The following is a 25,637-nucleotide window of genomic DNA, read 5'->3' on the forward strand; positions in this document are numbered from 1 at the left end:
CGCGGACCGGCCTGCCAGGCGGGCCAGTGGGTAGACGGCTGGGCACGCAGGCCGGAGACCCCATCCCGCCCATTTTTCACCGTGTCTCAGTTTGGTTGTCTCTGAGCTACCAGGAGCTGCAAATAAAACCTCAGTCTTCCTTTCTGGAGCTGCCTCCTAAATTCTCGACTTATAAGGGGCGGGGACGGGCAACCGAGGCAGAGAGCACGACCAAATTTCAGAGCAGGACTCTACAGAACAACCAGCCTGCCCTGCCCCTGCCCGTGGAAAACGAAGCCCCGAGAGCCAGGGCCTCCGGGCCATCCCCCAGCAGTGACGACGTCGGTGGACCGGGTCTCAGGGAACCATCATCCTGGGGTCTTTTCTCCCCAGGGAGTACCCCAGCACCACGTAAAAGGGGATCCTGTCGGCCTCGCCTCTCTCTCTTCTCTGCCAAGTTGACAACTGGTTCCAGGGAAGCCGGGCACCCACGGGAGGCGCCGGGGCTGAGCTGGTCTAACAGGGACCTTCCTGCCCCAGCCGAGCCCTTGGCACAGGGAGCCCTGTCCCGTCCACCTCTGGTACCTGTGGCACCGGCGCCCCAGGCCAAGGGCTCCCGAGGGGCCGGGCCGGCCCTCCACGCAGATAAGGAGTGTCTGCGATTAGCATGTGGTCATTTGCCCCAGGACGCCTGGCTCTTGGGCGCCGGGGACACCCCCTGCCCTCTAGGGCCTCTCGAGGCCTCTGGGGCAAAGGTGAGCCTCCGCCCAGCCCTGTTTCCATTCCTTCAGATTCTAAATTCACAGGGTCCAAAGAGCAGACCCAAACATACTTCTATAAAAATGTGTTTGAAAAGAACATTCTCTACTCACGCTGGCCCTCTGCCTGCTTCCACTTTGGGGTTCTGGGCAGACTTTTAGAAGCAAACCTCTCACCAATTACCAAGAGCAAAACAACTCCCAGAAGATCTCAGCTGGTGCCAAGCAGAGCAAGGAACAAGCCCCTTTTGCAGAGAGTTTCCGCTCGGCCTCTAGAAATCCCCGGAGATGCACATCGGGTTGGCCCTGGCCACGTCCAGAGCTGACCCAGTCCCCTCTACCCCGTGCCCCCGCCCGCTCCCTGCCCCAGCCGTCTCTTGCCTTCCCCTCGGCTCCTGGACCAGAAGGAGGCCCTGAGCTGCCAGCAGCCAAGCCTGAGTACCCGGGACCCCCGACACATGAGTCCAGAAGTTCCACATAGACAAGGATGCTGTAGCCAGCTCGGGCTCCCCCAAGGCCCACCCTCTAAGGTGCAATCGCCCCCCCTCCCATCACCAACACTGTGGCTCCTTGGGTTCTGAGCAACACAAGCCAGGACTCATTTCTACACCACACGAGGGTGCTGAGCATTCTGGGGCGAGGCCTTGTACCCTGGTGCCCTGAGGCTGCCAAGGCGGGGAGGGCTCCGGGAGGCCGTCTCTCCTCATCTCCCTCCACCCTGTTGCGGATCACTAAAGGGAAAAGTGGGAGGAAGGCCCTTCAGATGTGCTCTCTCACGGCCAGGGCCGGGGAAGTGGGCCTCGCCGTGTCCCGGAATGATCCCAATACGCTCGGAGCTGGGCCTTTCAGGAGCAGATTGGAAAATCCCCCGGAGCGGGTGGGGCCTTACCAGCTGCTTGGGAAAATGTCTTTTCAGAGCTTCAGGGCGTCATCTCCTTGCTTCCCTCTCATTCAGGCTGCAGACTGCATAGCCCTGTGCTGCAGGCCGGAGGCTGGGGCCCAGGCGAGGAATCAGCCCAGCCCCTCGTCCTGCTGGAGGAGCCTCCACCCAGAACAGGAGACAGTCCTGACGGGAGACAGCAGCGGTCACGCAGGATAACTCGGGGCTGTGCACAGGGTGCAGCCTTGAAGGAGGGAAGGGGTCAGGGAAGGCTTCCTGGAGGAGGCAGCTTCCGAGGATCAAGTGGGAGTTAACTAGAAAACAACTCGGGAGGGACATCCCAGGGGGTGGGAGCAGAGGCGCAAAGATCCCAGCTGGAAGCAGAAGCAGCCTGTGAGCAAAGCTAGGACACAGCCTGTGCAATGGTGAGGACAAAGGCAGGTGGGCGCCCGGCGGAGAGGTACGTTGGGTGGACTCAGGGGCCAGTCCAGAGGGTGCCTCTGTGTCACAGGAAGGAGTATGGGCTGTATTTGGAGAGCAGCGGCGAGCCATGGAGGGCTTTCAGCCAGCGTTGACCCAGCCTGGGTTTATGTCTTGGAAAGTCCGCTCTTAAGGCTGCCAGGCGTCGGGCAACATGAAGGGAGGCAAGCGATGGGGATGGGTGGGCGGTGGAGGACCCGGACTGTCCCTTCTGCCACAGCAGTATGTTCCCAGCCCTTCCCCCAAGCCCCTTCTCCAGCCTCACAGTCCTCCAAACTTGCCATTGTTTCCCCACCTCTGAGCCTTTGCATACGCTGTTCCCTCTGCCTGGAGCGCCCTTCCTTGCCTTCTACCCGCAGAACATGTGCTCAGGAGCAGCGAGAATGTCCATCCCGGTGTGCCTCCCTGCCCACCCCTCTTCTGGGAAGTCTGTTGCTCCTTTAGACGGTTCCAGCGGAGGCCTGGCAGGGCCCCGGCTGTGATAATCCTCTGGTCAGGAGGCGACCTCCCACCAGACTAGACTAGGGATGTGCCTCGTGTCCCTTTGGATCCTAAGTCCTCAAGCAGGGCAGGCACACATGGGGTGGACTCTTGGGAAGCACCTGGAAGGCTGGCAGGGCATCCTGGGAGACCTGAGTCCCCTAAGCTCAGCTCTAGCTCACCCCGGAGCAGTTCAGCCTCATGCGGGCAAGCCCAGTTGGTATGCCCTGCATTTCTCGGAGCGGGGTGGCAGGGGCCAGCTGGGTGCTTGTCAAACCATCTCCCTTCCCCTTCGGCAAGCCAGATCTCAGCACTGTGCCGAGTGGTGCCCAACACAATGTGAGAACCCACCCCTTCTAGCCTGGCCCCCAGCGCTCACCCGATCTGTCTCCTCTTCCTGTCCCTCGCCAGCTGGCTGGATGGAGACAGTCCAGTGGGAGGCCCCAGGCCCTGGGAAGAATAAGAGAAGATACCATCAGGTGCCCCCCAGCTTCCCTGAGGGACAAAAAACATCCTCTCCAGCCTCTGGACGTGCCCCAAGTGCCAGCTGTTGCCAGTCAAATAGGGCTCCCTCACCCCAGGGCGGCCCATATTCAGCAAGTGGTCACCATGCGGCTATACAGGACCAAGCCATTCACCCCAACACGAGACAACTCTGCACGGCCATCCCGGCCTTAGACCTACCTCCTCGGGTCTCCTCCAAGGGTCGCCCTGGGACAGCAGCTCTCTCTGCCCGTCCCCTGTGACTGACCCAGAGCACCCCACACACCTTCCTCCTCTTTGAAGTCTGGGTCCTGGGGAACAAGCTCAGTTCTCACAAGAAAATGGGAGCTGGGAGAGGGCTCACCCACTGGCTGGCTGTCTTTGAGGAGCCACTGCTGCCAGGAACTGGTGCCAGGAGGTAAAGGCCGGAGAACTGCAATTGTCCAGACGATCACCAGGTGGACTGGGCTGGTCTGCCAGTGAGCAGACATGTGTGGGGGTGGGGGAGTTGGGGGTGGTTCTCAGGCTCTGGAGGGGAATGGGGAGCTGCTGCAGGGGGAGTGGAAGCAGGTGGCTGTTTGCAAAGTTCAGCTGATGCTTTGGGGAAACCTGACATCATATATGGGGAAACCACAAGCCCCCCCTGCCCCCACCCCCGCCCCTGGCAGGCTGTAACTCCCAAGACTTAGTGATATGAGCAGTCAGGCTCCAAAGGTTAAGCTCCCAACACAGGCGGGTCTGCTCTGACAAACTCAAGGCTGTGATTGGAAAATACTAAGATCTCGACAAATGGTGTAATTGCTTCTGAGTTGATGCACCCGAAGCCTTGAGCCCCTAGCTCAAGAGTCCCCTAAGCTCTCCAAGCTGGCAAAAGTGGTCTGTTTGTTCCTACAAAGGACAAATGCTCCCACTTCCTTAAATATGTCATTACAGGACAGCTGGCACTCCCCCAAAATTCACCCCACCTCCCCTTCTGGCCACCAGGCTAATGACTCAGGCTATGTCACAACATAACTCATCCAGGGTCATGAGAGAAAGAGAACGGGACGGTCTGAAGGTGCTAGACCAACGGGGGAAATGCCAAGTTGGATAAGGGAGAACTTATCTCTTTGGGAGCATGTTTGCAGGATGCAGCATGTCACATCCTGGCAAGGAGCGTGGGGGATGGTGCCAACACATGGAACCAATGGCACCCAGCAGCATGGGGGAGGGCTGGCCTCTGCGAAGGGAGGTGGAGCTGCTGTGGTGGATGGCGGAAGGACTGAGTAAAGGTTCAGAGGGGTAGGCGTGCTACGATGGATAGAACAGGGAAGGCTAGAGCATCCACCAGATGACTGTGTTCCATGGAAGCATAGTTGAGAAGCTCCGTGGTGGTGCCTGTCCTCCACAAGCCAGGGCTGATGGTGGGAGGTGATGCTTCAGAAGCAGGCCCACTGATGGCAATGAGGGTCTTAGGGCCCTAGAACAACAGAGATGAGGTGGCAGGGGGCAACCAGCGGAAGCTGGAGACAATTACTGTAATGAGCACTGGAGTCTGAGGGGCAGCCGGTGGGCTCTGGAAATGGTCAGTCTGGCTAATGGATCACGGGGTCCCAGCTGGGCAGCCTGTCAGGGTACAGTTCAATCTGTACAATTAAATCAAGAATGAGTGATCAGGATGCTGAAGGCAGAGCCCCAACAAAAAGCCATGATTCCTTGCTCAGTTGCCATTCTGAAGCCAGTTTCCAGGCCGGAATCCATCGACAGAAGGTGAGCCAGTCTCCAGGAAGAAGGACCTTGGGCCACCGTGACTGTACACGTCATGACACCCGTCCTTCCCCAGAGGAGTGAAAGGGCAACAACAGAGTATCCTTACACGGGGAAAGAACACCCAGTCACGTGGAAGGCTGCTGGACACTGGATGTGAGTTGACGCTCTGAAGACTGGATGACTCCAGTGGGGGAATGTGGCTGGTGGGGGGCAGGTAGTAATTGGGGTCCCGACCTAAGTGTGGCTCCCTGGGTCTGTGGGCCTCTCCAGCCTCCCCAGTGGCTATTTCCCGGGTTCTTCAATGAAGAACTCAAATAGACCTATTTGGTAGTTGGTACAACCCCCACTGGGCCAAAAAAATAAACCAAAAACAATATCGCACACGAGGCGATGGCACAGATATACCATGAAGGGCCAAAAGGATGTGGGAGTGGTGGTCCCCGATGTATCTCCAACCAGTTTGCCCACCTGACCCCAGGACTGTCTGGTGATGGGTCTCGGACGGTGGCATGGATGGGTACCAGCTCAGCAAAGTCGTTGGCCCAGCTGCGGGCCCCGCGCCCAATATGGTCCTTGCTAGATGAACGCGGCCTCGGGTACTTGGTAGAGACCCGTCCCTCTTCTCACCCCTGTAAGAAAAGACGATCCCAAATAGTTCATAGTGACTTGCAGTGAGAAACATACAGCTGGTCCTGCACCAGGGCTCCATCCCTTCTCTCTTCTCTGTCACCTTCTGGCCACAAGTCTCCGTCATATTACTGGCTGCACATGCCCTAGAAGATGACGTCGGTCCACTTCCACCTCTGGCCCAGCCGACGCCATCGCTGGATGTCCAACCTGCCAGCAGGAAGGATCAATGGTGCGTCCCTGGGACGGAGGCTTCCCTAGGAGAAACCCATCAGTCCCCGAGAAGCAAGCCAACTACCCTGGACCTCTTCCCTCCCGGAGGAGGCGATGATGAATTTTGACAGGAACTGAGAAATATTATGGGTGGGGGTTGCCTTTTCTTGCCACAGGGCCTCTGTGAGCATCGGAGAGCTCACAGGACTCAGTCCGCTGACATGGGACCCCGTGTAACGTCACGTCAGACCAAGGACCTGCGTGACGGGAAAGGCGGAGCTGGAGGGGGGCGAGGACGGTGGCATGTGCTCATGCTGCAGATGAGGGCACTCGGAGGCTGCCACCTGCTAGAGGGATGGCATGGCCCGGCCGCCGCAGAGCCTCCCGGGACGCAGCACACGCTCTCACTCAGCCACCTTTGCATCATTCTGTGTCCCCACTGGATAGAACATGTGGGTCCGAGAACGAAGAGGAGGGAGCAGGAGCGGCCACGTTGACTGTCACGCCCCGGACACATTTGGGGCATCTGTGTTTCCTGTCCGTGCGGCTCAGGGCTCTGTTAGAGCTGCCCCCGGGGACACGGTACGAGCTCCACTGAACTCTAAGCCACGCCGATGCCACACTTGGGCTTCTTGCGCCAAGGGACCAGCCGGGAAGATGAGCCGGCGCCTCTTGGAGCACCTTTGCCCGGTTTGGACGGCGGCATGGCAAGGGCAGCCTGGAAGGGACGCGACGACCTGGGCCAGAAGCTCCAGGGCTGACAGTCGGGGGAGCCCCCAATAGGGCAGGACGCCAGCCCGGGCTCAGGGGATCTAGAACAGAGCAGGGAGGGCGAGGATGCACGCGCGGTGCAGCCTGAAGACCAGCGTCGGCGCCGGGGCTGCAGTCTCCCCGCTGGCCTGCCTCTTCCGAGTCTCTGTTAGGGACACAGGCTCCTGGATCCTGAACAAGTGGCTCCCAGGACTTCTGTGAAGAGGCAGATTTTTTTATTATTATTATTCATGAGAGACACAGAGAGAGAGGCAGAACACGGCCAGAGGGAGAGGCAGGCTGCCCATGCGGAGCCCGATGCGGGACTCGATCCCGGGACCCCGGGACCATGACCTGAGCTGAAGGCAGATGCTCGGCCGCTAGGCGGCCCAGGCGTCCCTGCAAAGAGGCAGATTTGAGCAGCACAGGAGCCGCCTGCGGGCAAGGCCGCCACGCACTGCCCGGGTGCCCCTGCGGGACAGGATGTCTCCCGTGGACGCCTTCAGCCCTTAGCCGAGGGAACATGGGCCCTGAGAGAGCCTGCCCGGGTCACACCCCCTTTGGGAGGGGCAGCCCGCCCGCACCCCACGACTGGTCCTGGTGTCAGAGGAGGAAGCCGCCCTGCAGACTCAGGGCCAGCTCCTCAGCGCCCCGTGGGCCTCGATCACAGTTCAGCGTCCTCTCTCCCCTTCCACAGGTGACCCTGCTCCCCTCCTGTCCCAGTGTCCCAGTGACCCCATGGAGCACAGCACCGCGCGTGGCCGCTGACACAAGCAAGGAGAGACCCGTGTCGCGCTGAGAGGCTGAGCCAGGAGGTTGGTAAGCAGCGAGCCTGCCCTGACTCCTTTCTGGGGGAATGTGGGACTCACCCCGCAAGCAAGGGAAGGGATGCCTGGGAGCGCTCAGGGCTGGCACTCCCCATCCCAGCCATGTGACTGGACCCCCAGAGCCCTCGCGGGGAGGGAGGCCTGAGTGGACCCCCCGTCTATGCCTTTCCCTGAGCTGCCCCCCCTTCCTTCCCCACGGTGCTGTGTAGGAGCCTCTCCCCTGGGCATCCAGCACCCCAGCCCCCCCACCCCTGCAAGGAGCAGGCCGCCCATCCACCCGACAACAGTTCAGGGGTGCTATGTGTCTGGGTCTGTCTCTCCCACTGAGAGCAGGAGCCCTGAGGGCAGGGGCTGTGGCAGATGCACCTGTGGGACCTCAGCACCCAGGACGGGGTGAGGCACTCGAATACCTGTGGAGGAATCCAGAAAGCCTCAGTTTCCACATCTGTGCCCAATGCCCTCAAGCAGCAGACCTCTCAGCAAACACACCCAGGGTCTGGTCAGGGCCAGGGTGTCCTCTAGGGCCCGGAGAAATGCCTGCAGATTTGGGGCAGGCGTGCAGATGAATGGTTGGGGGGTCCCCAGCCAGGCCCCCTGGGAACAAGGCCCCAGGCCCCCTGCCCACCCTCCAGCCTGAAGCCTGGTCATTCCCCTGACCCAGAAACGGCACCCTAGCCTATTGTACAAGGCGGCACCAGCCCCCAAGGTGGGTCTCCTGGTACCCCCGGGCCCTGGTCCAGCCCCAGTGTCCCCAGTAGCTGGATCTCCGCCCCTCCCTGAGTCATTGAGGTGTAAAGTCACTGCCCAGGGGCCGGGGGTGAATTGGGCAGCTCCTGGCCACTTTCGGAGGAGCGTGCTGCATAAACATTCCCGCCACTAATGAGGCCTTCCAGCGACGCTGCTCCCAGGGGCCCCTGGCCTCCTGCTCCCACTGCTCTGGTGTGGGAACAGGGGCGCCCCAGAGACCTTCTTGTCGGGGAGAGGTCGGAGTCGTGGTGGGCAGGCCGGGTGGTGCGTCAGGCAAGGCGGAGGGCTGCTACCCACCCCTCCCAAAGCGGGCCCACACCGAGCGCCTGCTGTCTGCCAAGCCCCGGGTGGGTGCAGGTGGGGCAGGCAGTCACAGAGCTGGGGGACGGAGGCAGCGGGGCTCGGACTCGGCCTGGCTGGTGTCCCCCTCCCTCCCTGCAGCTCCACGCCGGGATATTGGAGTCCCTTCCACCAGGACACCCTGGAGCCCACGACCTTGGAATGAAGCAGAGGATCAATGTCCCATCTCCATCTGCAGCTTTGATTCTGCTGGGAAAAAAAAAAAAAAAAACAAAACCTCTAAGCCTTGAGTTTCCATCATCTGCTTGGGACCCCCGCCTGGCAGATATGTGGGGACCCCGGCTATGCCTCACACAGCTTCAGTGGTCCCGAGCAAGGGCCTGTGCCTCTCTGAGCCTCAGCCCCCCACCCATGGAGGCTCACCATGGCCCCAGCGCACGAAAGCATCAATAGGCATCAAATCTGTGTGGACCAAATCTTCCTCCAAGCAGCACCCGGTTTGCTGAGTGGATTGGTTGGGGCAAGTCTGGGACGGCAGCTGGGACTCACCACACGGGGGGAGGAGCCCTTTCGATCAGAGCTCACCCTCTAAAGGGGGTAAGTTCTCCAGCTCTGAGCCGGAAGCACCCAGCGAGGAGATGGGGACGGGCACCAGGCCCCCTGGGAGAGCACCCACGGAGCCCCGGGCCCACGCTGGGGCTGTGCACACCCCGTCCGAGAGGTGAAGGGACAAAGCACGGAGGAGGCTTTGGACTCAGCCGCCCCCTTTTACTGACGGGGCCACCCTCCCTTCGCCTCCAACCCTTTCTGTATCCAAATATCGCTCCTTTTGTGGAGTGATGGTAACAGTAGACAGTAGCTGGTGTTTTGTTTTTGTTTTCAATGTTCGTACTTGGCAGATCTAAAGTTGGCACCCTATGACAGGAACTAAAGTTGATTTTTGAAATTTTAATTGTTTGCGAAATCCACAGGCCTAGGACTTTGTAGGAATCTCTGGTCTAATTCTTACAACATGCCCACGGGACGGGGTTCATCGCGCCCATTTTACAGATGAAGCATGGCTGGGAGAGGACTTGCCCGAGATCTCAGCCTGTAGGCTGGGGGGGGGGGGGGGCGTGAACCTGCTGACCGCCCGCCCCTCACTTCCTGACCCAGGCCCTCCTCCTCCCTGGATGGAGGCCTCTCTGCTCCACCGGCAGTGGAACAAGGGGTCCTTCTCCAGTCCTGGCATTGGCCCGTCCCTACCCAGGGCTCCTCCCCCCCAGCCCCCCTTAGCCTGAGGCCACCCCCGGAAGCCCCACTCCCACCCTCTCCCAGCCAACTAAACAACCAGGGCTCCCTGGAACAGGCCCACTGTCCAGACTCCCCCACCCCCGCCCAGCCGGCCCGTGAGCCTCCCCCCCCTCCCCCGGCCATGGGGGCTTGGCCTGGGCCGGTGCGGCGGGGGGTCCCTGGCCACCCCACCCGGGGCCGCCGGCAGCCCGCTGTCCTGAAATGGCTCAGACCAAAGACCCAACTGCAGTTTCTCAATGACAATGAGGACACGTTGTTTTCAGTGGCCACAGGCCAAAGGCTCTGACTGTGGTCTTGCCTCGCCTGCCTGGAGAGACATCTGGGAAGGGGGTGTGGCTGCACCAGCCCCTCCTGGGCAGCCGCGTCCTCAGTGCTCACTGTCCCCAGGACGAGCTGGCCCGGGTCACGCTGCCCTCCCTCCAGGCTCTTTCAATTAACACCAAACTCCGCAGGTTGGCATCCGAGGCCCTGGCACGTCCCTTCACCTGATTTCCCACGCTCCCCCTGATGCCGTGCGTCCTGAAGTCGGTCGGATCCCACCCTTCCCCTTGTTCACGCTGTTCTTGGAGCCCGCGTGCCTCGCTTCCCACCCAGCCCGTAGATCTGCGAACTCCGGCCGGGTCCGGGTGCCCACGGCAGCGGCACCACCTCCTCCCTGATGCCCTCCTGGTGCCCCCTGGGGTTTCTCTTCATGTTCTGAGTCCCTGTGGCCCTTTCTCAGAGCCCCGGTGCTTTCACCTGTAAACAGGCACAGTAATAGTACCTAGCTCGGCAGGTGGTGGTGAGGCCTGAGTAAACGAGACCCCGGAAATCCTGGCCCATCATGCTCAGTAGCTGCTCAATAAACGGTGGATTTGTTACTGTCATTGTCACTGTGCTTCCCCATCACTGTGGGCCACCCTCTTCCTTTTCCACCTGCCCCACGAGGGCTCCATCTGCACCTGCCGGCCCCCCTCCCCCCCCTTGAGCAATGCCACCCAGCCCCACGGCCTGAGCCACCACCCGCAGCTGGCCCCAGGGGCCGCTCTCCCGGGCTCTGCGCTCACGTGTCCAGCTGCCACATCCACCCGGAGGACCCTCAGGGCCTCGGAGCCAGCATTTCCAACACCGCCACACCCCCTGCCTCCTCCTGTCCCAGCGGGCTCTGCTGGTTAGGTGCTGGTTAGGTGCTGGAAAATCAAACCAGCCCCAGTCTTGGCATGAGATCCTCTACGACTTAGGAATGCCTTTGGCTGCAAATAACAGAAGACGCAGTGAACGGTGACTTAACCACAGAGGGGTTCGTTGTTCTGGCACAGCGAGGGGTCTGCAGGCCCCAGGCCAGCCCCTGATGATCTCATGTCACCCTGACCCCACTGTTGGAAAATGACTGCCCCAGCTCCAACCCCTCGAACAGTGTTCAAAGGCAAGAAGCAAGAGAAGGCCCAGGGAGGGCGGTCCTCTTCACTCACCTTCTCTTACCAGGGAGGACAAACCCTTTCCCAGAAGCTTCCAGTAAACGTCCCCCTCTCATCTCACTGGCCGGACGCGGCTCCTCGCAGTGCCCGCCCCTGCTGGCTCCCCCCACCAAGCACCCAAGCACCGGGCAGGAACCTGGACTCCTGTCTCCGCCGCCCCCGCCTCCCGCCAGCCCTGCACCCGGCCTCTCCGCCCTCCTCCCGCCCATCCCTCCCGGCTCAGCACTGGGCTCCCTCGACCCCCTGCCCCGGCCCCCCTAGACAGGCAGAGGGGTCTTTTAAAATCCAAACCTTTCCATGACTCCTGACTTCTCTAGGAAACGCTCGAGCTGCTTCATGTGTCCCCCAAGGCCTCCTGACCCGGCCCTGGCTACCTTTCTAAATTTACCCCCCACCCTCTGCTTACTGAGGAATCCCCAGATGGACCCTGGCCGGGGAAGGAGCGCACGTGGTTCGGGTGGGCGGGGATCCCGGGACACCAGGAGGGGTGGGGAGGTCAGCAGGGCGGGAAGGAGCCCTTGGAGGGTGGCCTGGCCGCCGCCGGGGAATACACCGGAACGCTGGTGTCCCGTCCCAAGGGCCAGGAGCCAATGCTCAGGTCTGCTTCTGGGGTGGACAGGGTGGGCCTCAAGTCTCCAGAACTTCTGGGCCGAGCCGCCCCCTCGGGCAAAGTGATTCAGGCCCTGGGAGCCGAGGCCGGGCCTGTGGCACCCAGGGAGGCAGGAGTCGGAGAACAAAGCGAGAAAACACGGCCCCTCCCCGCGTGCGGCTCCAGCAGGTAGCAGAGGGGGACCCCAGGGTGGCCCTCCCGCTGCTGCTGGGGCTGGGGGGGACGGGCTGGGGGCGAGCCCGCGGCTGGGCAGAGAGCGGGGGGCACACGCCCACAGCCCGGGATGGAGCTGCTAGCCCAGGCAAGAGGGAGCCAGGTCTCCAGAGCCACCGGGGCTGAGGCCCGATCTGCCATCGGCCATAGAACACCGCCCCGTCTGGACGAGCCACGTCACCTCTGGGGCCTCGGTCTCCCCAGCAGGAGAATGGGCACCACCACCCCTACGTCACGGCCTGGCTCCGAGGAGGGGGCATGGGGTGCGCACACTCAGGAGGCAGAGCGCGGCTTGGGGTGGGTTCACAGGGGACGGGCCACCCGGTGTCCCCCTCGGGTCCCCCCCCCCCGGGGCCGCCCCTGGCAGCTCTCCTCCCTTCTCAGCCTGGGAGGCCCAGCCCGAAGGCCATCTCACCAGGCGCCAGGCAGGGCGGGCCGCTTTCTGCCCAGGCCCCTCTCCTGTGTGCAGCCGAGGCTCAGCGCTGCGAAGGCCCGGGTGCTCGCCAGTCACCCCGCCAGACCCGCAGCTCCACCTGGCAGGCCCGGGCCTCCCCCACACCTACGGGGGCTCCCTCCTCCCGGCATCTCTCGGGCTGCCCCTGCCCTCCCTCCAGGCCCTGGGGGCTCCTCCCTCGGGCCCCACTCTGCAGGCAGCCCCAGCTCACAGGGCACAGGACAGGGCCCGGGGGTGTGGTGGGGGGTCATGCAGGCTGGAGCGTTGCAAACGTCCTTTGGGGGCGTCCCTCAGACTCCCTCTCATCTCGCCGCAGAGTGGAATCCAAGATGGGATGTCCCTTAGGGGCCATCTGGAGGCGGGAAGGTGAGGCCCAGAGAAGGCGCAGATGTGTCTGAGGCGGCACAGCAAGCTCATGCCGGGGCCAAGCAGGGAGCCCGGGCCTTGCGCCTCGCGGATCAGGAGGCCTCCTCACCCCCACTTCAGCTGGGGGCCTTGGGGAGCAGAACCGGGGCTGTGGGAAGGGGCCGGACCTGGGGGCTGAGCCTCGAAGCCACTTCCCTTCACCAAGACTCAGTTTTTCCTTCAGAAAGTGGCCACTGGGGGCTCCTGGGAGACCTAGAAGCTCCTGCAGTGCACATGGGGGAGGAGGGTCAGTGGGAAAGGGCATTTGTGGCCTGAGTGCCCCATGATGGCAGAGAAGACCCCCGCTGCCCCCACCCCGCCTCCAGGCCGGCTAAGCAGCCTCTGAACTCCAGGTGATGGGCGGGCAGGTGGGGCAGAGAAGGGGAGGCAGGCATGAGCTGTCAGGCCCCTCACCACCCCCTGAGGCCCTCCCCCCGTGCCCACCCCCGTTCCCTGGGGTCCAAGGGCCGATGGGGGTCCAGTCCTATGGCGACGTCCCCTGCCGGGTGGAGCCCGTGTGTGGGTGTGGGGCGGCTGCCAGCCCTCCGGGTGTCTCACTAATTGTACCCTGGGGTGTGGTCCACTGTGGGCACCGGAGCCCACGAAGCAGATGGTGGGGGCAGTGACTTGGGTGGAGGCGAGGCCGGGAAAGCCCCAGGCGGCAGGGCTGGGTCGGTGACAGGCGGCCCAGCGCCCAGGCCGAGGACAGGACACTGTGTTTTGATTATTTCCAGTTTCCTGACCCCCAAGTAGTGATTTAATGTTCCTGTTTACTCCAAGGGTTAGAACAGAAGGCGGGACGGCTAAGCTGGCCTCCTTGGCCTCCCCTGGCGTCACCCCTAAACTCCCAACAAAGAAGCAGTCGGAGGGAGCAAAGGATCTGGGGGGACAGTGCAAGGCCTCTGGGTGCGTCGGGGACCTCGGATGGGCTCAGGGCTGGGCCCTGCACAGCGCAGGTCCTGCCGGGGGTTGTAGGGTGGGACCTGTCCATAGGAAGCGCGGCTGGGTGACCCCCGGAGCTGGCCCGAGAGGCTGCCTGGCTGTGGGGCCCAGGGGCCAGGGCTCACCTTCCCAGCTCAACACCGATGCGTCCACATCCCGGGGCCTCCCTGACACGATCCAGGGCTTGGACTTTGGCTGGGCCCCTGTCCCCACTCAGAGTCTGAGTACACTTCAGGGACTGCCTGGTAGGCAGAGCCAGGAGCCTGTGGCTGGCTGGGAGGGGCTCCAAGAGGTCATAAGCCCAGCTCCTCGTTCCGGAAATCTTGGCACAGAGGAGCCGGCTTGTAAAAGCACTCCAAATGTGGCCTCCCATAGCATCCTCTGAGGTCGCGGCTGCGCACGGCAGAGGGAAGGGGGCTGCTTTTCACAGCTACGTGTAATCCCACGCCTTTGTTTAAATTGACACCCGTCCACGTCATTGCTGGCCAAAAGTTAAAATGCTGCTATATTTTCTGTGCAGGGACGTCCTATCCTAGAGGGTCTGTTCCTTTCTTCAAGAAGCATCCACCAGCACCAGGCGGGCGCTGGGACCACAGACAAGTGTCGGAGGAAAGGTGCAGGTGAGGGAGGGGCAGCAGCGGGGGCGGGCTGGGGAGAGCCCCTGGAGGGAGGACCACGGAGGGAGGGGGCTGCAGAGGCAACGGGCCGAGTCCCATAGAGACAAATGAGGGCTCAGCACGAGAGGCTCCCCAGACACAGCCTGGGAGGCCTTGAGGTCCCAGGGGCGCAGAGCCCAGGCGTGCTACCTGGAGGACCCGTGTACACCCAGGGTCACTGCACCCCCTTTTCCCCCATGAGCTACCAAGGGGACAGCAGAATCAGGGAAGGTAGACATGGGACTCGTGGCTCCTAGGAGTTCAGGGTCCCCGCGGGCTAACAGGGACCAACTTCCCTATGCCATGTGGAGTCTTCAGTTGGCCTGGAGCAGAGACCAAGATGCCAAGCTTAAGGTCTCCCCGTTGCCAGGTGTAGCAGTAAGATCCTGGGGTGCAGAGCCAGGCAGGCCCAAGAGATCACAGCTCCGGCCCCGGCCCTGCCCCTGAGGTCCCGTTCAACCGGGGCTCAGTTGCTCCTCCACTGAAACCAGAGCTGACCCCAAGGACCCCGCGAGGGCTCCGTCCCCCGCCACGGTGCAGGCAGGTGATGGAGGAGCTCGTCTCTGGAACCGGGCCCTTCACGTCCAGAAAGGCCACTCCTGAACGCCAGTCCACAGGCATGCACGAAAACTGAGGCCCTTTTGTTCACGCGGCCCTGGGGTCAGGTCCCTGCCCCACCGCTAACAGCTGTGTGGCTTCAGGCAAGCTTCCCGGCCTCTCTGAGCCTGAGTCCCTGAGCGTCAGTCCTGATGGACTTGAGAAGTCCGAGGCGGCATCCAGGTGACACCGAAACCGTGAGGAACTGTGCCCTTGGGAGGCACCATGACAGCAGCAGGGCTCCCGTTCAAGTGCTCAGCGACAGGAGGGCAGGGCAGGGGACGCACAGACTTCGCTTCGAAGCCAGTCCTGCCATTTGCCAACTGTCTCCTCCTTGAAGACCCCCCCGGGTGGGGCTGATGACAGGAGAGGAAGAGACAGAGGGGTGCCCGGCACATAGTAGGTGCTCAGGAAACATCCCTCGTGGGCCTGAATGCGAGCAGGGATGAGTCTGAACGGACTGGACAATGTGGCCCCAAAGGCGGAGACCCCACCCCAAGGGTGAGCGCCCCCGCCCCTGCCAACAACCCCGCTTCACGGTGACCCCCCGCCGCTGCCATGTGGGGGAGAATTTGGCTGGGGCAGCGGGGGTCGGGGGGGCGCAGTGGGGAGAGGGTGCTGTTTGTGGAAAGGAGCAGAACAATTGAAGCCAGCTCGTTCAAAGTTAGAGTCCCTTTTTCCAGAGTGGTTGTTTAGAAGGAAAAAAACATCATCCAAATCACAGCCGAGAAAACCTGCAATTGCCAGAGAAACGGGGGTCGGTGGCCAAGAAGGATTGCAAAACAGCGGCCCCAGGGAACCGTGTGCTTGTGCCAAGCCCTGCAGGGCCGCGGCTCGGGGCACCTTCCCGGGTGCCCGCCTGGCCTGGCGGCCGGGAACCCGGACCCCTCACCCTGGCCGTCCGTGCCCTGCTCCCGGCCGGGAAGACACACAACCCGAGCGGTCACAGGGCTTCACAGTTTGCAAAATGGGCCTTTGCAGGGAGGGTCCCAGAATCAGGAGGTGGGGAGGGGGTGGGACGCGTTGTGGGGATAGTTTGGGGGCAGCTCTCGCCTCAGCACTAGGTCCCAGGGTCCGGGGCTGTGCGTGAGAAAACTGTAGAGTCCGGTTCACAGCCACAAGGAGAAGGGGGGGAGCGGGTCACTGCGTGCCTGAGAACGGGGCCCACGGCTCCCTGCCCCCTACACCCCTGCATCCTGCCCCGCTCCAGCAGCCCACCCGCCACAGGACATCCCTGCCATCCCCCGGACCGTGCAAGCCACGCTGCCAGGCCAGCCTCGCTTCCTGGATCCACTAATCCGGGGGATCATGTTCCATTTCCCCAACTACAGCTCATCCCCAGGCGATCCGGGCCCAGGAGCCCTAGCAGTTCCCACCCTGCTGCCCCACCAGCTACCCGGGGTCTCAATAGTGGTTGTGGGATTTAGAGTGGCCCCCACAGCTGCTTGCTGCCCACCTAGTGTGTGTGCTGGGCTGGGGGTACTTGGAGGGAACAAGGCAAGGGCCCAGAGAGGACCCAGGGCTCCCTCCCCAACCCTGTGTGTCATGTCGGGTGCCCACAGCCCTCCACGGAGAAGATTCGGGAGAGGAGGCGAAGGAAGAGGCTGGGTGCTGGTTTGGGAGTCTCCACCAGCCCCAACAGGACGCACCAGTGGGTGCGGCGTGGCCCAAGTCGGGAGCAGGTGACCTCACGATTGGGGGTTGGGGACCAAGAATGCAGCCTCAAGCGCCCACCACGCCAACGCCCTGCCATCCACGGCCCCTGCGACCTGGCCTGGACATCGGAGCTCCACTCTGAGCCTCCGGGAGGGGAGCCTGTGTCCTGGATTCAGCCTGACGCCCCAGTGAGGCCTCAAGAACCGTCCACGAGTGGGCAGCAGCCACAGCGGCAGGGCCTCCAGACCGCAAGTTCCCCACCGTGGCCCCCCGCCACCACCGCCTCGGGAGGGGAAGCCCGGCTTCCTGAGGCTCATGCATTTGTGCAGGGCCGCAAGGACAGCAAGGCCAAGGGGCCAGGCTTCCCTTTCAGGTGGAAGGCCCGGCATGGTGAGCCAGACCAGTGGTGGGCCGGTGTGCCCAGTCGGTGCCTCGGTGGGCCATAAAGGTGCCCCTCGCGGGGGGGGGGGGGTGCAGGCTGCATATCCCAGCACCCTTGTCCTCACCCCAGACTTCCCCTTGGCACAACCCCCAGGAAAGATGCCAGTCACTGTGGCTGCCGTCTTAGTGCTCGCTGTGGGCCAAGACCCCGACATCGTCCCTACAGAACCTACCTATGGGTCTGATCGCACTTTTCCAGGGGTGACTATTTGAGCAAAGCTGGTCTCCCCAGCAGAACAGTAAGCAACGTGGGGGCAGGGCTGTGTCTGTTTCAGCCACCAGCACCACACCTGCTTCTTTAATAAATGCTTTAGCAAGTATTCATAGAATGTTCTCTTTCAACCCTAAAACAACCTGATTGAGTGCATTGTACGGATGAGGTTGGCGAGGTGATGTGGCCTGCGTAGGGTCACAGGGTCAGAAGTGGGCCTGGTGGGTGGGTATGGGGCTCCCCAGAGCTTTCACTCCTCCCTCCTCCCACGGCCCCACCTGCTCCAGGCCACGTGGCCCATTCCCCACACGCCACGTGCAGTGACCCAGCCGGAGATCCCTCCCCTGACTGGGGCAGCCTCCCCGCCAGTAGGAAAGGCAAGCGGCACAGGCCGGGAAAGAGCCTGACGGGCCGGGGCTCAAGCCTCATTCTGCCGTCGGCTCGCAAATCCCTGCTGTTCCCTGAGTCCCCGTTTCCGTGATGCCCAAGACCCTGTCCAGCCTGATAAGTCTGTGATCTGCAGTCTAGGCCAGGAATCTGCTGCACCCGAGCCCCGGCCTGTGAGTCTGGTGCCCGTGGCAGACATCACTAATCCATTACCGATCAGGCTTTCCCACGGAGCTCATCCTGAACATCAGAAACCTTCTCAACACAGGACGCAAGGCAGCCATCTGGATCAAAGCTGACAAGCGAGATCGAACCTCTTTACTCTCCCTGGTCTAAGGAGAAGCTGGGCTGGGAGCAGGCCCTGCGGAGCAAGCCTCACGCTACTGGCTACTGGCTCCTGCCTTCCCAGAGGAAGCCACGTGAATGGAGGCCTCTGACCCACTGGTGGGGAAGCATCAGGAGGCCTTGTGTCCAGACCAACAGCCCCCTGACCCAGCCTGACCCAGGCCAGGCCCTAAGCGTGTTTGCCCAGTGGTGGTCTCCTCAATGGTCCCTATTTCTGGGTTTATCTCATGCCGACTCCTTACATCCCAGAGCTCAGAGCTCACCTCCTCCAAGAAGTCCCCCTTCCAACTCTTCCTCCCATTCCAGGCCAGCGTCCCTGCGGCACCCCTGCCGGTTACGTACTCTCCCTTAGTCACCCAGCAAGCGCTCGTGTCGCCCTTGCGTGAGCGTGTAAGCCTGCAGCCCTGACTCCGGCCCGGCGCCCCGGAGCGAGCCTGACAAGCTCGCAGCGCTCATTCGTTCGCAGGCGCATCGGGCACCCCCCACGGGGCGCAGCACAGGCGCGGTCCGTGCCCTCCGTGGCTCGCGGTCTAGTGAGAAAGACGGACACTTACAGAAGAGTTAGGCGTGTAATTAAGCGGCAACAAGCGGAGGACCGTTCAGGGACACGGCCTTGCTGTGCTCAGGAGGGTCTCCCTGAAGGCCCGACAGCGAAGGGAGCCCCGAGAGGCGGGCAGAGGGTGGGTGGGCACGAAGGCAGTGGGGCCCCGCTGCCCAGCCTCCCTCTCCGGGGGTCAGCTCGAGGCCCGGGGGCACTGAGGCCAGGCCCTGCCCCCAGCTGTTCTCACGGATGCTTCCCACGTACCCCAAGGACGGGAGCAGCTGGCCTCAAGCCAGCCCCACGGAGGCCACCCGCGGGAAGCTGGCCACCCCGGGGGCTGCAGCCGGCCCCGGGCAGCCTGGACCCGGGACCAGGCTCCTGGTGAGCCGGTGACTTCGGCTGGGCCGGGAAGAGGGGGGCAGGAGAGGGGGCAGGATACAGGGTCCATCGGGGCCACACGTCACCAGCCCAGGGGCTAGGCGGGACGTCCCCCGCCCTTTCCACCTGGGCCACCGGGGCTCACGCTCACGTCGCTGACAGGCGCGGTGAGGGGACTGTCAGCTCCCCCACCCATCCCCCTGCCAAATTGCACTTAATTATGATGATAAATGATGGCAGGCGTCCACAGCCACATCGCAGAACATGACAAACACTCCACGTCGCCGAGCCAACGAGCTCCGCTCCCCCCACCGCCGCGTTCCTAACAGGAGGCTGAGGGGGGTTATCTCGGGCCACCGGCAGCCCCCACGACAGGCTCCTGCTGGACCCCGGGGCCTCCGCGGGGTGGGCACTGCCGGGCAGGGCCCAGGCCCCATGGTCACCAGGGATCCGACCCGAGCCCGAGCCCTGACCCTGTGTGTCACCTGCTCCTTGTAGCGAAGCATGAAAACAACAACCCACCACCCTGGGGGAGGGGCTGCAGACACAGCCACCTAATTCCTGGAGCCGCGTCTACAATCAAGACTCCGGTCACGCCGGCCCTGCCAGCACTAGCGGCCACCGGGGGAGTCTGCGAGAGCTGGAGAGGAGGCCCCACAGCCCGGGGCCTGGCGGGGGTCAGGCAGGGTGAGGCCGAGAGCCCCCAGGGTGAGCAACGCTGGACTGTAGGAGGCCTGGGCATCTCCTTGCTGGATGGGGGTGCGGCCTTGCCGGGGCCCCAGAGGGAGGAGGGCACCCACACTCCCCCAACAGGAGCCCTGATCCCAATTCCAGCATCACAGGACAGAGACCGGAAGGGGCCTCACCTTCTCCTAGGTCTCTATCATGGGCAGGGCTTTGAGACGGCGTGCCAGAGTCCCTGTCCCAACATGTGGCCCTCACATGACCGATAGGGCAAGGGCTGTGTTCAGGTTGTGTCCCCCGAGTGCCCCCCTCCATCTGCACGGCTAACCACAGCCGCCTGAGTGACAGCACTACATCCCCACCGTGGACGTGTCAGCTATGTGGGGGTGTTAGGCCGCAGACCAGCAAAGCAGGAGAAGAAGGGTGACGCAGGCCGAGGGAACTCCATGTTGAAGGTCTCATCTCAGGATCGTAGACTCCCCTGGACTTGGACACAAGAGAAAGCAGCTGGGAGTGGCTGTAGCCTGGAGCTGCAGGGGCGGGGAGGGGAGTGAGCCGCTGCCGAAGGGGGAGGAACACCTGCGTGTGAGGGAAGGATGGGGGCAGTGGGAGCAGAGATGATGGGGGTGCAGGGGCAGTGGGAGCAGAGATGATGGGGGTGCAGGGGCAGTGGGAGCAGAGATGAATGGGGGTGCAGGGGCAGTGGGAGCAGAGATGTTGGGGGTGCAGGGGCAGTGGGAGCAGAGATGATGGGGGTGCAGGGGCAGTGGGAGCAGAGATGATGGGGGTGCAGGGGCAGTGGGAGCAGAGATGATGGGGGTGCAGGGGCAGTGGGAGCAGATGATGGGGGTGCCGGGGCAGTGGGAGCAGAGATGATGGGGGTGCGGGCGCAGTGGGAGCACAGATGATGGGGGTGCAGGGGCAGTGGGAGCAGAGATGATGGGGGTGCAGGGGCAGCAGGAGCAGAGATGATGGGGGTGCGGGGGCAGTGGGAGCACAGATGGGGGTGCGGGGGCAGTGGGAGCCGAGATGCGGGTGCAGGCCAGGGACTGGGCTGCAGAGGAGGTTGTGGCTGGAGAGAAACCTGGTTGGCAGGCAGTTGACAGTTTCAGTCCTGAGATGGGGACAAGCATGTCAGCAGGTGTTTGGGGCATGTTTCCCCGAGGTGTCCCAGCAGCCGGGTCTGGAGAGCTTGGGCACAGAGGGCTCAGAACAGAGGTGCTGGTGCTCAGCAGTGGTCAGCGTCCGTTGAATTTAGCTGTGGGTAAGATGGCCCAGGCAAGCCGAGGGGTGGCCCCTAGAAGAGGGGAGTGACTCAGTGTCTAGAACCCAGAGCCAGAGGGTAGAGCTGGGTGCAGAGGGCCCTGGGAGGAGTAAGGTCCTTTGTTCAGGGGTCCAGGCAGCCCACAGCAATCTTGCAGGAAGAAAACCAAAAAACCAACACACCACCTTGCTCTCCTCCCACACTCCACGGCCTGGTGGTACATGCCATGGGCAAGCCCAGGTGGAAGCCAGTGGGCTACAGAGCACCCCCTCTCATGTGGCCCATTCGGACTCACATCCTGAGACACATAGCAAGCAGAGTGTGCACGAGCGCCCACCGCACCTAATGAGGTAGCCGCAGAGGGGTTTGAAGCCTCTTGTGCCCAGGAGCCCTGAGTGGGGGTCCGACGGCAGTGTGGACACTTCCACAGATTGCTCTACAGAGAGGGGCTGGAAGGAGGCTAGAGGAAGCTAAGCATTAAGGGCAGGTTTGGTTTTGTTTATTAAGAGCCTCAAGTTGAGTCCTGGATCCAGTAGTGCAGGACAGAGTGAGGCTGCAGGAAGGGGAAGATGCACAAGTAACAAGACGCAAGAGAGTAAGGACGCAGGAGAGTACGGATGCAGGACAGAGGGGATGCAGGAAGTGGATGCAGGAGAGAGGGGATGCAGGGGAGAGGGGATGTAGGGGGGAGAGGGGATGCAGAATAGAGGATGCAGGGGAGAGGAGATGCAGGGGAGAGGGGATGCAGGATAGAGGATGCAGGGGATGGGGGATGCAGGATACAGGATGCAGGGGAGAGGAGATGCAGGGGAGAGGAGATGCAGGGGAGAGGGGATGCAGGGGACAGAGGGGATGCAGGATAGAGGATGCAGGGGGTGGGGGATGCAGGAGAGAAGGGATGCAGAGGAGAAGAGATGCGGGGGAGAGGATGCAGAAGGCGACATAACCGACAGGGTGGCAGTCACAGGCAAGAGCAGGTGGGTCTGACCCCAGGGCTGGGAGAGCCGAGGTGGGTGGGAAGGGGGTGGCAGGAGGGGCGGCTTCCTCCCACCCCTTGCACAGAGGCTGGTGACCCAGGCACGGTCTGTGTATCAGAAGCACGTCTTGCTCATGTGCGGAGGCCCTTGGGGCCCCGAGGCTTGGGTTCGTCCAGAGGGGCCGAGTGGGGAGGCTAAGGACTCGGTGGGGGGGGAATATGGCTGGGAAGTAGTTGCTCAGGACCCAGCTTTTCGAGGCAGAGCCAGCTGGGTGTGGATGGAGTCAGGGTGCGCCGCGGCAGGGTAGGGAGGGACGGCAGGGAGGGTTTTCGATCCATGGGGCACAAGGATGAGAGACCACAGTGGTGACTGGGGCCCCCCCAGGGATGTGGAAACTGATGTGGGATGAGAAGGAAGACTGGGGCGGGGTGGGGGACGCCGGGGAGGGGGGCGGTTTGTCATGGAACCCAGCGGGAGAGGAAGGTAGGGGGTGGCAATGGAGTAGGGGTGAAGAGTGGGGGAGACACAAGCAGGTCTCCTGGGGTGGGTGAGGGAGAAGCAGGTCACCGTCAGCCAGAGGAGGATGTGGAGCTATGTGGCGGGCACATCCGGGCCCCTTGGGCATCAGCAGCCCATTGTAAATGGGGAGACTGAGACCCAGAGGGGCAGAAATGGGGTGCCTGACCCCAAGGCCTGGACCTGCAGGACTCAGAAAGGCCTCCCTGAGCTCTACTGCATGGCTCCCAATCCAGGTCAGTGGGGCTCATTTTGGAGGTGGTGGAGGTGGGTGTAGGGGCAGGTGGTCCATCAAGGCCCCTGGAAAGCCCACCCCGGGTCCACCCAGCCCACAGGGACCCAGACCACACGTGGGGGCTGGGAAATGGGGGGCGTGTCTGGGTGGGGGCACATTTGTGTGGAGGCGAGTGGATGTGCTCACCATGTGGGTAATTATGACCACAGGGGTGACAGGTGCCTACGGGGAGGAGACAATGCAACTGTGTCTCCAGGCAGTGTGGGCGGATGCGCAGTGGGAGTTGTGGGGGCGCGTGGGGTGGGCTGCTGTGGGGGCTGTCTGCAGAGGGCGGATCTGGGGGTGCTGGGGGTATGGGGGTGCATCGGCAGCATGCACGTGAGCCTGGGTGTGGGAGGAGGGGAGGATGTGGGTGGGTGGGAGCTAATTAGCTGGAGCCTGGTCTCCATGCAGAGCCTGGACGTGAGCCCGTGTCTGGCAGCCTCATCTCAGCCCACACCGGCCCGCCTCGGGCTCACTGTGGTTCCCCATCTGCCCCAGAACCCCACAGTTGCCCACCAGACGCGGCCAGGCAGTGTCCCCCGGAGTCCTCCAGCGCTGTCAACTAGGTCAGGGCAGGGCGTGAGCACGAAGGCCCTCCCTCGGGGAGGGAAAGAGCAGCTTCTGTCTTACATCTGAGGTCCCCACCCCACCCTGGCTCCTCTGGGGTACAGGAGGACTTCCTAACCCAGCCTGTGAAGGTCAGGGCAAGCAGCCCGGGTCCAGGGGTGGAGAAGCAATATCCCAAGTCATGGAGCAAGGGGGAGCAGAGCCAGTTCTCCAGCCCGCACCCCCCATCCCAACTCATCCCAGACTCTGACACAGGCTCCCCTGGGGTTTCCAAGCTCCTGGGCTAGCCCGGGGCAGCAGCTGTGCTATCGGCCTCCCGGTGGTCCTGCCCTCTGCCCCCAGTGATCTGCACTCCGCAGCCCCTCCCGTCAACCCCCAAAGCCAGCCCCACGTCCAGACCCCCAGGCCTACCAGGCCTGCAGAACAGGCCGAACAAGGAGTTTTAAGAAAGGCAGGAAGCACTAATCCAGAGAACTAGGTGCCAGGCTGAGTGCCTCCTGCGCCCCAGCTCTACCGGCCACCGGGAGTGAGATCGGGGCTTGTCCTGGCCCTGGCCCTGGCCCTGGCTGCCAGCTGTCCTGGAGGAAGCTCCACAGCCTAGATAGACCCAGAGGCCTCACGGGGCCCTGGGCAGGGCCACCTGCAACCTACATCCCCTCTAGCCCTGCACTCCATCCTACCTGACCACGAGGAATTCCACAGCCAACGCAAGAAGCTAAGATGCCGCCCCCTCCATTCATCCATCCCCATTGGCGTCAGCCCATCAGTTCATTGACAAGAAAGCCAGCCAAAAACTGTCCGTGGAAGTATCCAACTGACTCTACCTGTCCACCCATCTGTCCTCCCATCTACCTGTTCAGGTATCATTCAGTCCATTCATCGATCCAGCCAGCCGGCCAGCCAACCATTGGTCCATCCAGCCACCCAACAGTGCAACCACTTGTGTATGGATTCCCACTGATGAACCATCCACCACTCACACGCGGTTCGCTCACCCAGCCGCCAGCCGTCATCAGAGCATTCACCCACCCGACGACTGATGGGTCCAGCCCCCGTCCACCTGTCTACTACCCATCCGCCCACCCACTTGTTCGTTGTTAACATCAAGTACTTCGGCCCTTCCGAAGTCTGAGGAAGGCCAAGCCCCGCCTCCTTCCCCAGGCCTTCTCACTTGCTGCCAACCTCAGAACCTCGGAGGCCAACAGTGACGGTCCTGTCTACGCAGTGCTGTGTGCTTTACGTGCGTGGTGCATTGAAGCCTCACGCCGTGGGAATCCCTGCCGTCATCCCCCTTAAACAGCTGGGCTAACTGAGGCCCGATAATTCATCCAGGGTCGCAGAGCTAGAAAGTAGAAGCACTGGGATGTGAACGCAGCTTTCTGACTCTAGAGCCCATGCTGTAGGCCCCCCAGGATCCTGCTGGTGGTGGTGCTGTGGCTGAGCTGTGCCCTAGAAGTGGCGTGGGCAGGGGGTGGCCGAGAGCCCGGCCACACAGGAGCTCCAACCACCCCGTCCATTGGACCTGCAGGGGACAGAGTGGGTCCATCAGACCCAGGACTGGGGAGCGAGGAGGAAGGGCTGAGGACTCAGCAGGGTTGAGGCAGAGAAGCGGGGGAGAGGAGCAAGCCCCGGGATCCAGGGCAGGAGGGCCAGGGGGAGCCCAGGGACCGAGCCCAGGCCGAGTCAGAGTCCCAGGCCGGCCAAGAGAGGGGAGCCCCCCCCCCCACCCCGCAGGGTGAGTCTCAGAACTGATTCTGGTAACGGGTTTGAACAGAGATGAGGAGAGGGACGAGCATGGATATTTGTGAACCGTGCTCCCAGCCTGAGCACAACGTGCAAAGTCGCACACACCAACCTTGGGAGCTAAACCGGCCGGGAGGCTTCTGAGAGCATTCGGGAGGTGCTCAGGGGAAGCTGGTCACAGCCAGGGCCTGGCCCCCCAGGGCCACAGGCATCGGAAGGCTTGAACGGGGCGCTTTCTCCCATCACTACATCCCAGGCGCATCGTATCATGGCACAGAGTTGGGGGAAATGAAGGAAAGGAGAGGACACGCGAGTCCTGGGTGAATCGCTCCAGGAAAGCCGCAGGCTGTGGAGACTGCTGTCGGTGTTGGTGTGTGCGTGAGCGGGCACATGGGCCTTATCGCCTGGCACAGACTCCAGAGGGGTGCGCGGAGGCCACTTGGAAGACGGGAGACGCCTCTGGTTCTCGCTCATTCACCTGCTCCCTAGCGAACGCTCATGAAGCATGACTCTGCGTGCAACTCCAGGGCATGGGGACACCAGGGAAGTCCACTATGGCCAAGACAGGGGGTGAGCCTCGGCCCCCTAGAAGCTAGACCCCGACCCCTGGAAACTGGGAGTGCTCCCCCTTCTCAGGCCAGGCATTTGCAGACGGAATTCAGTCAACGGTCTTGAGATAAGGAGATGACCCTGGAGCAGTCAGGTGGGACCTCATGCCACCAAGGGTCCCTCTCCGTGGGGCACGAGAGG

The 25,637-nt window shown here is 62.6% G+C and overlaps 2 long non-coding RNA genes across 2 annotated transcripts; one reads left to right on the forward strand and one right to left on the reverse strand.

The window, feature by feature from the left end:
• Nucleotides 1-4,114: 4,114 nt before the first annotated feature.
• Nucleotides 4,115-5,636, reverse strand: LOC140599421 (uncharacterized). Its single transcript, XR_012002313.1, has 3 exons — nt 5,540-5,636; nt 5,278-5,438; nt 4,115-4,519 (listed from the first exon to the last, which is right to left on the reverse strand). It is a non-coding gene; the product is annotated as an uncharacterized lncRNA (long non-coding RNA).
• A 5,923-nt stretch (nt 5,637-11,559) lies between these two features.
• On the forward strand, nt 11,560-17,317 carry LOC140599422 (uncharacterized). The gene is made up of 3 exons (XR_012002314.1): nt 11,560-11,801; nt 14,168-14,267; nt 16,463-17,317. It is a non-coding gene; the product is annotated as an uncharacterized lncRNA (long non-coding RNA).
• The last annotated feature ends 8,320 nt before the right edge of the window (nt 17,318-25,637 follow it).

Source organism: Vulpes vulpes, chromosome 6, assembly GCF_048418805.1.
Source record: "Vulpes vulpes isolate BD-2025 chromosome 6, VulVul3, whole genome shotgun sequence".
In the NCBI taxonomy this organism is placed as follows: domain Eukaryota; kingdom Metazoa; phylum Chordata; class Mammalia; order Carnivora; family Canidae; genus Vulpes; species Vulpes vulpes.